Here is a 15,637-nt window from a genome sequence, read left to right on the forward strand (position 1 = left end):
GTACTATAGTTATATAATATAGGTAGGTACATAGTATATGTCTATAGTATAGGTATGTAGTCAAGTTATATAATAAAAGTACATAGAATCGGTCTATACAGTATAGGTATGTAGCATAGTTATACAATATAGGTAGGTACATAGTATCTGTCTATAGTATAGGTATGTAGCATAGTTATATAATATAGGTAGGTACATAGTATCTGTCTATAGTATAGGTATGTAGTCTTGTTATATAATAAAAGTACATAGTATCTGTCTATAGTATAGGTATGTAGTATAGTTATACAATATAGGTAGGTACATAGTATCTGTCTATCGTATAGGTATGTAGTCTAGTTATACAATATGTAGTATATTATGTATGTAGTATAATAAAAGTACGTAGTATAGATATACAGCATAGTTACATAATATAGGTATGTAGTATAATTATATAATACAATGTATTTATAGATATGCAGTGTAGGTATATATCATACAGTTATATACAATGTATTTATAGATATGCAGTGTAGTTATAAGTCATACAGTTATATATAATGTATTTATAGATATGCAGTGTAGTTATACGTCATACAGTTATATACAATGTATTTATAGATATGCAGTGTAGTTATATATAATAGTTATATAATGTATTTATAGATATGCAGTGTAGTTATATATCATACAGTTATATACAATGTATTTATAGATATGCAGTGTAGTTATATATTATACAGTTATATACAATGTATTTATAGATATGCAGTGTAGTTATATATTATACAGTTATATACAATGTATTTATAGATATGCAGTGTAGTTATATATCATACAGTTATATACAATGTATTTATAGATATGCAGTGTAGTTATATATCATACAGTTATATACAATGTATTTATAGATATGCAGTGTAGTTATATATTATACAGTTATATACAATGTATTTATAGATATGCAGTGTAGTTATACGTCATACAGTTATATACAATGTATTTATAGATATGCAGTGTAGTTATACGTCATACAGTTATATACAATGTATTTATAGATATGCAGTGTAGTTATATATCATACAGTTATATACAATGTATTTACCGATATGCAGTGTAGTTATTATACAGTTATATACAATGTATTTATAGATATGCAGTGTAGGTATATATCATACAGTTATATACAATGTATTTATAGATATGCAGTGTAGTTATATATCGTACAGTTATATACAATGTATTTATAGATATGCAGTGTAGTTATAAGTCATACAGTTATATACAATGTATTTATAGATATGCAGTGTAGTTATATATCATACAGTTATATACAATGTATTTATAGATATGCAGTGTAGTTATACGTCATACAGTTATATACAATGTATTTATAGATATGCAGTGTAGTTATACGTCATCCAGTTATATACAATGTATTTATAGATATGCAGCGTAGTTATATATCATACAGTTATATACAATGTATTTATAGATATGCAGTGTAGGTATATATCATACAGTTATATACAATGTATTTATAGATATGCAGTGTAGTTATATATCATACAGTTATATACAATGTATTTATAGATATGCAGTGTAGTTATATATCATACAGTTATATACAATGTATTTATAGATATGCAGTGTAGTTATACGTCATACAGTTATATACAATGTATTTATAGATATGCAGTGTAGGTATATATCATACAGTTATATACAATGTATTTATAGACATGCAGTGTAGTTATATATCATACAGTTATTTACAATGTATTTATAGATATGCAGTGTAGGTATATATCATACAGTTATATACAATGTATTTATAGATATGCAGTGTAGGTATATATCATACAGTTATATACAATGTATTTATAGATATGCAGTGCAGTTATACATCATACAGTTATATACAATGTATTTATAGATATGCAGTGTAGGTATATATCATACAGTTATATACAATGTATTTATAGATATGCAGTGTAGTTATACGTCATCCAGTTATATACAATGTATTTATAGATATGCAGCGTAGTTATATATCATACAGTTATATACAATGTATTTATAGATATGCAGTGTAGGTATATATCATACAGTTATATACAATGTATTTATAGATATGCAGTGTGGGTATATATCATACAGTTATATACAATGTATTTATAGATATGCAGTGTAGTTATACATCATACAGTTATATACAATGTATTTATAGATATGCAGTGCAGTTATATATCATACAGTTATATACAATGTATTTATAGACATGCAGTGTAGTTATACGTTATACAGTTACATACAATGTATTTATAGATATGCAGTGTAGTTATATATCATACAGTTATATACAATGTATTTATAGATATGCAGTATAGTTATATATCATACAGTTATATACAATGTATTTATAGATATGCAGTGTAGTTATACGTCATACAGTTATATACAATGTATTTATAGATATGCAGTGTAGTTATACGTCATACAGTTATATACAATGTATTTATAGATATGCAGTGTAGTTATATATAATAGTTATATAATGTATTTATAGATATGCAGTGTAGTTATATATCATACAGTTATATACAATGTATTTATAGATATGCAGTGTAGTTATATATTATACAGTTATATACAATGTATTTATAGATATGCAGTGTAGTTATATATTATACAGTTATATACAATGTATTTATAGATATGCAGTGTAGTTATATATCATACAGTTATATACAATGTATTTATAGATATGCAGTGTAGTTATATATCATACAGTTATATACAATGTATTTATAGATATGCAGTGTAGTTATATATTATACAGTTATATACAATGTATTTATAGATATGCAGTGTAGTTATACGTCATACAGTTATATACAATGTATTTATAGATATGCAGTGTAGTTATACGTCATACAGTTATATACAATGTATTTATAGATATGCAGTGTAGTTATATATCATACAGTTATATACAATGTATTTATAGATATGCAGTGTAGTTATTATACAGTTATATACAATGTATTTATAGATATGCAGTGTAGGTATATATCATACAGTTATATACAATGTATTTATAGATATGCAGTGTAGTTATATATCGTACAGTTATATACAATGTATTTATAGATATGCAGTGTAGTTATAAGTCATACAGTTATATACAATGTATTTATAGATATGCAGTGTAGTTATATATCATACAGTTATATACAATGTATTTATAGATATGCAGTGTAGTTATACGTCATCCAGTTATATACAATGTATTTATAGATATGCAGTGTAGTTATACGTCATCCAGTTATATACAATGTATTTATAGATATGCAGTGTAGTTATACGTCATCCAGTTATATACAATGTATTTATAGATATGCAGCGTAGTTATATATCATACAGTTATATACAATGTATTTATAGATATGCAGTGTAGGTATATATCATACAGTTATATACAATGTATTTATAGATATGCAGTGTAGTTATATATCATACAGTTATATACAATGTATTTATAGATATGCAGTGTAGTTATACGTCATACAGTTATATACAATGTATTTATAGATATGCAGTGTAGGTATATATCATACAGTTATATACAATGTATTTATAGACATGCAGTGTAGTTATATATCATACAGTTATTTACAATGTATTTATAGATATGCAGTGTAGGTATATATCATACAGTCATATACAATGTATTTATAGATATGCAGTGTAGGTATATATCATACAGTTATATACAATGTATTTATAGATATGCAGTGCAGTTATACATCATACAGTTATATACAATGTATTTATAGATATGCAGTGTAGGTATATATCATACAGTTATATACAATGTATTTATAGATATGCAGTGTAGTTATACGTCATCCAGTTATATACAATGTATTTATAGATATGCAGCGTAGTTATATATCATACAGTTATATACAATGTATTTATAGATATGCAGTGTAGTTATACATCATACAGTTATATACAATGTATTTATAGATATGCAGTGCAGTTATATATCATACAGTTATATACAATGTATTTATAGACATGCAGTGTAGTTATACGTTATACAGTTACATACAATGTATTTATAGATATGCAGTGTAGTTATATATCATACAGTTATATACAATGTATTTATAGATATGCAGTATAGTTATATATCATACAGTTATATACAATGTATTTATAGATATGCAGTGTAGTTATACGTCATACAGTTATATACAATGTATTTATAGATATGCAGTGTAGTTATTCGTCATACAGTTATATACAATGTATTTATAGATATGCAGTGTAGTTATATATAATAGTTATATAATGTATTTATAGATATGCAGTGTAGTTATATATCATACAGTTATATACAATGTATTTATAGATATGCAGTGTAGTTATATATTATACAGTTATATACAATGTATTTATAGATATGCAGTGTAGTTATATATTATACAGTTATATACAATGTATTTATAGATATGCAGTGTAGTTATATATCATACAGTTATATACAATGTATTTATAGATATGCAGTGTAGTTATATATCATACAGTTATATACAATGTATTTATAGATATGCAGTGTAGTTATATATTATACAGTTATATACAATGTATTTATAGATATGCAGTGTAGTTATACGTCATACAGTTATATACAATGTATTTATAGATATGCAGTGTAGTTATACGTCATACAGTTATATACAATGTATTTATAGATATGCAGTGTAGTTATATATCATACAGTTATATACAATGTATTTATAGATATGCAGTGTAGTTATTATACAGTTATATACAATGTATTTATAGATATGCAGTGTAGGTATATATCATACAGTTATATACAATGTATTTATAGATATGCAGTGTAGTTATATATCGTACAGTTATATACAATGTATTTATAGATATGCAGTGTAGTTATAAGTCATACAGTTATATACAATGTATTTATAGATATGCAGTGTAGTTATACGTCATACAGTTATATACAATGTATTTATAGATATGCAGTGTAGTTATATATCGTACAGTTATATACAATGTATTTATAGATATGCAGTGTAGTTATAAGTCATACAGTTATATACAATGTATTTATAGATATGCAGTGTAGGTATATATCATACAGTTATATACAATGTATTTATAGATATGCAGTGTAGTTATATATCATACAGTTATATACAATGTATTTATAGATATGCAGTGTAGTTATACGTCATACAGTTATATACAATGTATTTATAGATATGCAGTGTAGTTATACGTCATCCAGTTATATACAATGTATTTATAGATATGCAGTGTAGTTATACGTCATCCAGTTATATACAATGTATTTATAGATATGCAGCGTAGTTATATATCATACAGTTATATACAATGTATTTATAGATATGCAGTGTAGGTATATATCATACAGTTATATACAATGTATTTATAGATATGCAGTGTAGTTATATATCATACAGTTATATACAATGTATTTATAGATATGCAGTGTAGTTATACGTCATACAGTTATATACAATGTATTTATAGATATGCAGTGTAGGTATATATCATACAGTTATATACAATGTATTTATAGACATGCAGTGTAGTTATATATCATACAGTTATTTACAATGTATTTATAGATATGCAGTGTAGGTATATATCATACAGTTATATACAATGTATTTATAGATATGCAGTGTAGGTATATATCATACAGTTATATACAATGTATTTATAGATATGCAGTGCAGTTATACATCATACAGTTATATACAATGTATTTATAGATATGCAGTGTAGGTATATATCATACAGTTATATACAATGTATTTATAGATATGCAGTGTAGTTATACGTCATCCAGTTATATACAATGTATTTATAGATATGCAGCGTAGTTATATATCATACAGTTATATACAATGTATTTATAGATATGCAGTGTAGGTATATATCATACAGTTATATACAATGTATTTATAGATATGCAGTGTGGGTATATATCATACAGTTATATACAATGTATTTATAGATATGCAGTGTAGTTATACATCATACAGTTATATACAATGTATTTATAGATATGCAGTGCAGTTATATATCATACAGTTATATACAATGTATTTATAGACATGCAGTGTAGTTATACGTTATACAGTTACATACAATGTATTTATAGATATGCAGTGTAGTTATATATCATACAGTTATATACAATGTATTTATAGATATGCAGTATAGTTATATATCATACAGTTATATACAATGTATTTATAGATATGCAGTGTAGTTATACGTCATACAGTTATATACAATGTATTTATAGATATGCAGTGTAGTTATACGTCATACAGTTATATACAATGTATTTATAGATATGCAGTGTAGTTATATATCATACAGTTATATACAATGTATTTATAGATATGCAGTGTAGTTATACATCATACAGTTATATATAATGTATTTATAGATATGCAGTGTAGTTATACGTCGTACAGTTATATACAATGTATTTATAGATATGCAGTGTAGTTATACGTCATACAGTTATATACAATGTATTTATAGATATGCAGTGTAGTTATATATCGTACAGTTATATACAATGTATTTATAGATATGCAGTGTAGTTATACGTCATACAGTTATATACAATGTATTTATAGATATGCAGTGTAGTTATATATCATACAGTTATATACAATGTATTTATAGATATGCAGTGTAGTTATACGTCATACAGTTATATACAATGTATTTATAGATATGCAGTGTAGGTATTTATCATACAGTTATATACAATGTATTTATAGACATGCAGTGTAGTTATATATCATACAGTTATTTACAATGTATTTATAGATATGCAGTGTAGTTATATATCATACAGTTATATACAATGTATTTATAGATATGCAGTGTAGTTATATATCATACAGTTATATACAATGTATTTATAGATATGCAGTGTAGTTATACGTCATACAGTTATATACAATGTATTTATAGATATGCAGCGTAGTTATACATCATACAGTTATATACAATGTATTTATAGATATGCAGTGTAGTTATATATCATACAGTTATATACAATGTATTTATAGATATGCAGTGTAGTTATACGTCATACAGTTATATACAATGTATTTATAGATATGCAGTGTAGGTATTTATCATACAGTTATATACAATGTATTTATAGACATGCAGTGTAGTTATATATCATACAGTTATTTACAATGTATTTATAGATATGCAGTGTAGTTATATATCATACAGTTATATACAATGTATTTATAGATATGCATTGTAGGTATATATCATACAGTTATATACAATGTATTTATAGATATGCAGTGCAGTTATACATCATACAGTTATATACAATGTATTTATAGATATGCAGTGTAGGTATATATCATACAGTTATATACAATGTATTTATAGATATGCAGTGTAGTTATACGTCATCCAGTTATATACAATGTATTTATAGATATGCAGCGTAGTTATACATCATACAGTTATATACAATGTATTTATAGATATGCAGTGTAGTTATACGTCATACAGTTATATACAATGTATTTATAGATATGCAGTGTAGTTATATATCATCCAGTTATATACAATGTATTTATAGATATGCAGTGTAGTTATACATCATACAGTTATATATAATGTATTTATAGATATGCAGTGTAGTTATACATCATACAGTTATATATAATGTATTTATAGATATGCAGTGTAGTTATACGTCGTACAGTTATATACAATGTATTTATAGATATGCAGTGTAGTTATACGTCATACAGTTATATACAATGTATTTATAGATATGCAGTGTAGTTATATATCGTACAGTTATATATAATGTATTTATAGATATGCAGTGTAGTTATACATCATACAGTTATATACAATGTATATATAGATATGCAGCGTAGTGATACATCATACAGTTATATACAATGTATTTATAGATATGCAGTGTAGGTATATATCATACAGTTATATACAATGTATTTATAGATATGCAGTGTAGTTATACGTCATACAGTTATATACAATGTATTTATAGATATGCAGTGTAGTTATACGTCATACAGTTATATACAATGTATTTATAGATATGCAGTGTAGTTATACGTCATGTATACGTCATACAGTTATATACAATGTATTTATAGATATGCAGTGTAGGTATATATCATATATACAATGTATTTATAGATATGCAGTGTAGGTATATATCATACAGTTATATACAATGTATTTATAGATATGCAGTGTTGTTATACGTCATACAGTTATATACAATGTATTTATAGATATGCAGTGTAGCTATATATCATACAGTTATTTACAATGTATTTATAGATATGCAGTGTAGGTATATATCATACAGTTATATACAATGTATTTATAGATATGCAGTGTAGGTATATATCATACAGTTATATACAATGTATTTATAGATATGCAGTGTAGGTATATATCATACAGTTATATACAATGTATTTATAGATATGCAGTGTAGTTATACGTCATACAGTTATATACAATGTATTTATAGATATGCAGTGTAGTTATACGTCATACAGTTATATACAATGTATTTATAGATATGCAGTGTAGGTATATATCATACAGTTATATACAATGTATTTATAGATATGCAGTGTAGTTATACGTCATACAGTTATATACAATGTATTTATAGATATGCAGTGTAGGTATATATCATACAGTTATATACAATGTATTTATAGACATGCAGTGTAGTTATATATCATACAGTTATTTACAATGTATTTATAGATATGCAGTGTAGGTATATATCATACAGTTATATACAATGTATTTATAGATATGCAGTGTGGGTATATATCATACAGTTATATACAATGTATTTATAGATATGCAGTGTAGTTATATATCATACAGTTATATACAATGTATTTATAGATATGCAGTGTAGTTATACGTCATACAGTTATATACAATGTATTTATAGATATGCAGTGTAGGTATTTATCATACAGTTATATACAATGTATTTATAGACATGCAGTGTAGTTATATATCATACAGTTATTTACAATGTATTTATAGATATGCAGTGTAGTTATATATCATACAGTTATATACAATGTATTTATAGATATGCATTGTAGGTATATATCATACAGTTATATACAATGTATTTATAGATATGCAGTGTAGTTATTATACAGTTATATACAATGTATTTATAGACATGCAGTGTAGTTATATATCGTACAGTTATATACAATGTATTTATAGATATGCAGTGTAGTTATATATCGTACAGTTATATACAATGTATTTATAGACATGCAGTGTAGTTATATATCGTACAGGTATATACAATGTATTTATAGATATGCAGTGTAGTTATTATACAGTTATATACAATGTATTTATAGATATGCAGTGTAGTTATACGTCATACAGTTATATACAATGTATTTATAGACATGCAGTGTAGTTATATATCGTACAGTTATATACAATGTATTTATAGATATGCAGTGTAGTTATTATACAGTTATATACAATGTATTTATAGACATGCAGTGTAGTTATATATTATACAGTTATATACAATGTATTTATAGATATGCAGTGTAGTTATATATCATACAGTTATATACAATGTATTTATAGACATGCAGTGTAGGTATATATCGTACAGTTATATACAATGTATTTATAGATATGCAGTGTAGTTATATATCATACAGTTATTTACAATGTATTTATAGATATGCAGTGTAGTTATTATACAGTTATATACAATGTATTTATAGATATGCAGTGTAGTTATATATCATACAGTTATTTACAATGTATTTATAGATATGCAGTGTAGTTATTATACAGTTATATACAATGTATTTATAGACATGCAGTGTAGTTATATATCGTACAGTTATACCGGCCCTGTGTATATGTGTTCATGTGTTTATGCGTTTGCATGTATATATATATATATATATATATATATATTTGTATGTGAATGTATAAAGTGTACCATCTTCTGCACTGTCTGCTTGGTTTTTTTCTCCCTCTCCCCCCTCACTCTGATCTTCAGAAAGATATTTAGGACCCTCTGCAAGAATGGTGTCTATTTTCTACCAAACCTGTGTCTTATCTGCATTATGTCGCTTTAACCCCTTTATCAAAACTCAACTTTGAATTCTATGTGTCGTCTTGCTCAGAAATGCTTCAGACTTGAGAAAGGGAGGTTCTCCCGAAAGCTTGTCATTAAAACATTCTGTTAGTCCAATAAAAAAAAATACAGATTTTATCTGTTTTTTACAGTTATATATATATATATACAATGTATTTATAGACATGCAGTGAAGCTCTCGGAGGTATTGAGCTGATTAGAAAGGGTTAAAACAAGTTATGTTGTGTGCAGTCTGTAGCACCTGCAAGTTCTGTCTTTCCAATAATCAATGTGTCTCCTTCTTGATGAGACATTCCTGTAATAATGAGTGTGCAAGCACGTGGGAAAACCGATCTGACAGCATAACACGTTTACTGAAAGGTGCATCGTCTCAACACATCATTTCTTGGCTCCATCTTGAAGCCATTGCAAGGTCAAGGCTGGTTGACATCCTAACACAATGTCACACAGCTGGGGAGCAATGGGAGCTGGGTAGAATGCTTTGGGAAGCCGCACTCCCCAAAATACCACCCGCTTCCTTATAAATACCCTGACTAAAATACTGAAATATTTACTCCCCTAACTACATCTGTAATCCGCTAATAATGCAGATACTTGAAATTTGACCAGAAACATCCTAAATCATTTATTTTTGAAATGTTTTCCTACCACAGCTATCTGGGATTACGATACACGGCACCCACTGTGTAACAATAAGAGATATAAGAGATATTTCTGGACAAGAAGGCCCGATGGCCTGGAGACATATATTGGAGCTATTCTGTGCATGTCCTGTGAAGGACAATTTCTGAATGTCTACCACACATACTTGGGGTCCAGGGCGGGAACTTTAGATGCATCTCCAAACTGACAGACAGTAGAGCCATTGCAAAAAAAAATAAAAACTGGTGGACCAGCCACTCAAGGTGATAGCAAAAATAGCAGCTTTATTGGAGTAAAGACAGCAGCGTTTCAACCCAGCGGACTTTATCAAGCTTGACGGGACCATCATTTTTATTTCACATATCTTAAAGTGGGGCTTGGCCAGCCTCGGATCCGGTGCACCCTGGTTGCCAGGTGAGTGCGGTATCCTCTATTTTCTGTAGCAAAGCCATTGCAGTCTGTATCTTGCGATACAGACCATTTTCTGTGCTCTTTAGAGATGCTGCCAGTGGTACATGCGTTACTACACGTTGACATCGATAGTTGAGTTGATTATAGGTTGGGATTCAGAATTAGCAAGAAAAGCTTTCTCATAACTTCTTTTTCTGATTAAAATTATTTTGAATGAACAGAGAACAGTGAAGAATTGGCAAGGGAATTGTCAAATTCTAAATTTAGGGCAAAAATAATAGCATAACATTTCTTTTATCAGATTTTGACATTTAAAAAAAAGTCAATGTTCTAATATCCTCAGTTTAGTGAATAAGATATTTGTGCTGTAGCTTTTCAAGCTATATCTGAATGTAAATTTTTGTCCTTAATTTTTTGTTTATCTTTTCAGCCACTTATACAATTTATTTTAGATTTTATATCGCAAGTCCTTTCGTTTCAGCTAACTTTCTCCTTTAAGTAGATTGTGTCGGTTGAGCAGTAGAGATTGCAGGATATAGTAATGCTAATCTAAAACCAATACTGTGGTTTTGGCCCCTGGGGCGTCGTGGCTTTGTTCTTGTGGTGTACCCCAGCATTCTTACCTTTCAGCTTTCTGATGGACACAATCCTTTTCGCTCTCCCGATTCACAGCAATTCTTTTTTCCTTTCTTTTCCCCATTCCGTGACAGAGCCGCCTGGTTGGGTGTTGCTGACTTAACTATGAGCAAGTTGCTGGAGCTATTGAAAAAATAATGGGTGTAGTTGTAATGATTACAGAGCGTTAAAAAGGAATTATCCATTTTCCAGAGGTGAACTCACTGTTCTCATTCATAATCCAAAAAACAAACGAAAGCCCCATGTTTTCCACACACCTGCCAATCTCTGCCCCTTGCTATAGGGGCTGCCCTGGGGTCATTATTCCTGAGTAATTATAAACTATCCCTGGCCGCTTAGGATACCAACACATATTACACTGGGTACAAAGGAGAAAATCCTCGCTAATTAAAAAACCCCACTAATAATCATGGCTTAGAAGTGTGCTGATCACCGCGGAAACCAGCTGATTTTTATTTATTTTTTCTCATTTACGGTTTGATTTTTTTTTTTTTTTAAAGAAAGTCTCTGTGGTTCACGCAACAGGCGATTGAGACAAATAATCCCTTTTATCCACAAAATGTATAAGTGCCTATATATTCTAAAATGTAAATGTGGTTTATTTACCAAATGGCGACCTATCTACGGATGTAAAGAGTGCGTACACAGAGCAAGCCATGAGTTCAAAACTGAACGTGCAATGATGATTAGGCAAAATAAGAAAATTGTGGCGGTTGAGAATGTTTGAAGAGCTACAATTGGCCGTTTAGTAAATAAGTCTCTTGTGTCCCCAGATACAGAGATTATTTGATGTTTGTCTGTATTTGAATGACATTTCACAGTGATCTGGTTATTGTAGGAACCGGTGCGGTTTAGCAAGGAAGGCAGATTAGAGAGCACATTAACCCTTTTATGGATGATAGAGTGAGGAGTGGATCGAGTTCAAATTATTCACATTAATGAATGTCCATAAACAATAAGAATTATATTCATCATAAAAAACTTTATACCAGATTGAAATGTGTATCCAGCTTTGCTAAAAGCACAGTGGAGATGGCTGCGGGAAATAAGTGCGCTAAATGTAGGATGTGGCCAACTATGCACCATAGTGACTGATCATAAAAGAGCTCCGAACCATTGGTTATGTTATGACTAATGATTAGGGTTTTTCTGTTTTTTTGCCTCCTGCCTCCCCACCCACTCTGCTCTCTCTCCCGCCTCCCTCTGTTGTACGTTAGTTTTTAAAAAAACTCCCTCCTCTCCACCTTTCCTCCCCTCGCTGTCCAGGAGCGCGAGCATGTGCTCAGAACCGGCGTAAATGGTCCAATCACAGGCTTCTCAATTTATTTTTTAACAAAGCTGTACTACAATGAGCTGTAACGATACATAAAGCTGTAATGATTTAATGATCTCTAATAAAATAAGCTGTAAAAATACAATGAGCTGTACAATATGCTGTTGTGCCTTTGGTGCTGGAAGTGTGCCTTCTATATTATTTTCTCCCTTTTTCTTTTATAGAGCACTGGCATATTCCATGGTGCTGTACAGACCAATTTCTACTACGATAATAGGGTAGATTAAATACAGACACGTAACATTATTCTAAACTGAAACCTAATTACACAACTGATATTAAATTGCTCGTTAACTTCAATTGTCCTTGGTACTGTTTACAATAAATAAATGGAAAAAAAACACCTAATTATAAAACAACAACAAGGTTTCCGATAAGAAGCAGGGACATAGAATAGGATACAGGATATTACTAATTACCAACTCAGGCTATTTATAACCCGCTGGAATGAGCATTAAATCAATGCTGATTAATTAGAGCGATGGATAAGGTAACATGCGGAGTGTGTTATGTAAAAAGAATCACTTCATGTAACTGAATTAATCCCAATCTTACAGAAATAATTACGTCCCGACTCTGTTGCTTTGAAACCTCTTTTTTTAGGTAATTGTCAAGCCCCACAGTTTATTTTAAGCACAATAAACGTATGCACTGGCCCATGTGAGTGAAACAAGGAGGACGCAGGAATACATCGCGCAAACAAGGCTCGCATTATTCCTTTAGACCTCTGGACTAACATGACTTCCACTTCATATGCCTCGTTCAATCCCTTCCCAACCGCACATAAAGCCTGCGTGCTTGTACCCTGAATAGCCTGAAAATAAAACACTGTGCTGTCTCACAGTGGGCGCTCCTAATTAGATATAAATACATTTAACCCACCGAGCAAAGAAAAGCAATCTCTCCCATTCATTCCTGCCGTGCTGGGATTTAATGTATGGGAGAACATGCCTCCGCTTGCTGAATGGGGCCGATCAATGCCGGCCTCACAAGGTATGTGAAAAGTCGCCCTTTCCTCGTATTCACACCTAATGCAGCTTCCAAAACAAAAACACAGAGTCCTGGAAACACAGGCTGCAGGTTCGAGTGGAGGCGAGAGCGATGGACAAACCTTGCAATGAAGTAGGCTTTAGGACTCCAAATCAATAGGCCGCGTTCTTCCAGGGGTTTGGGGGTTGGGCAGGGGGGGTCCTAATGCCATTTTTTTCTTTTCTAACCCCAATGGCCACCCCTGCCGAGTATTTCTCTGTGATGTGATTGAAAACATTTCGCTCAGAAGAACAGATTCAATGACATTCCTAGCTGGGAAGAGGGTTGGAATGCGTTATGTAGGAGTGCGAGGTTGGCTGTGTATACGGATATATGCGTACGCTGTACATACAGGCCGATATACAGGGTTCACTGAACCAGCATTACTGAACAAGGAAACTTCTACCATTTATTGATTCATTTCCCTTTGGCTGCGCTGGCCTACAATGTGCCCTACGCACCTCTTGCTGGCCCTTTTAGTGAATAACCTCCTGGTAGATTAAATAAGATGCCGCCAACGAAACGCTGTACAACTCTCAGAAACTCAGCTTTTCACATTTAATTTATGTTCTAGGACTATATCCTGTTTGAAATCTTCGGCTGTCCAGATGTTGTGGACTAGATCTCCCATTAAGGTTGTAAGAGCATTATGGGAGACGTAGTCTGGTAGGTGTGGAAGGCTGCCTACACCTGGTTTAGACAGTCCTGTTCACGAAAGTGAGAATTTCAAATTTAAGGTCAAAATAGCCAAACCAGAAAAACATCACCTAATTAATCTATGTTTCAGCTACTTTGGCCTTAACCTGGAAATTCACTTTGAATTCTTACTTTAGGAAATTCAATTTTAAAAAAAGCGTCACCCCTGTAATAATATCAATATCAAAGTGCTGGTGATGACATCATAGCATTAGGGTAGGTATTAAATTTCTTAACTTTTTTCACAAAACTCAAATTATGCACACGGTGAATTGAACAATCGAGCCTTGAAGTATAATCTAAATAATATTTAATTACATTTTGTAAAATGTCTCCCTGGGAGTTTAGGAAGCACTAATCTTGGACAGGATAGTGCGCTGCCATGTGGCTCGCGCATGCACTGACCTGTGCTACTTCAGTGGTTTTCAGTAAAAGGCGCCAGAGCGATTGCTCTGTGTAACAAACTACTACTTATAAACATAGCAGATTTCACAGGAAACAATTCTGTAAATTAATGCTTCCGATCAAATCTTTATTTCACCAGACTTACAAGAATATCTACAGATTTGTGTTCTAAAATGTGAAATCTGAGTTGTGTTCTTCGGACACAGATAAATTATCCTAAATAC

At 30.0% G+C, this 15,637-nt stretch overlaps 1 long non-coding RNA gene across 1 annotated transcript in view; it reads right to left on the reverse strand.

Moving 5' to 3' along the window:
* LOC134571118 (uncharacterized) overlaps positions 1-12,038 on the reverse strand; it is a 49,633-nt gene extending 37,595 nt beyond the window's left edge. Inside the window, exon 1 of the long non-coding RNA XR_010085187.1 lies at positions 11,938-12,038. This is a non-coding gene — a long non-coding RNA (uncharacterized LOC134571118). The remainder of the gene's footprint in view (positions 1-11,937) is intronic.
* Between the last annotated feature and the right edge of the window lie 3,599 nt (positions 12,039-15,637).

Source organism: Pelobates fuscus, chromosome 8 (assembly GCF_036172605.1).
Source record: "Pelobates fuscus isolate aPelFus1 chromosome 8, aPelFus1.pri, whole genome shotgun sequence".
Classification (NCBI taxonomy): Eukaryota; Metazoa; Chordata; class Amphibia; order Anura; family Pelobatidae; genus Pelobates; species Pelobates fuscus.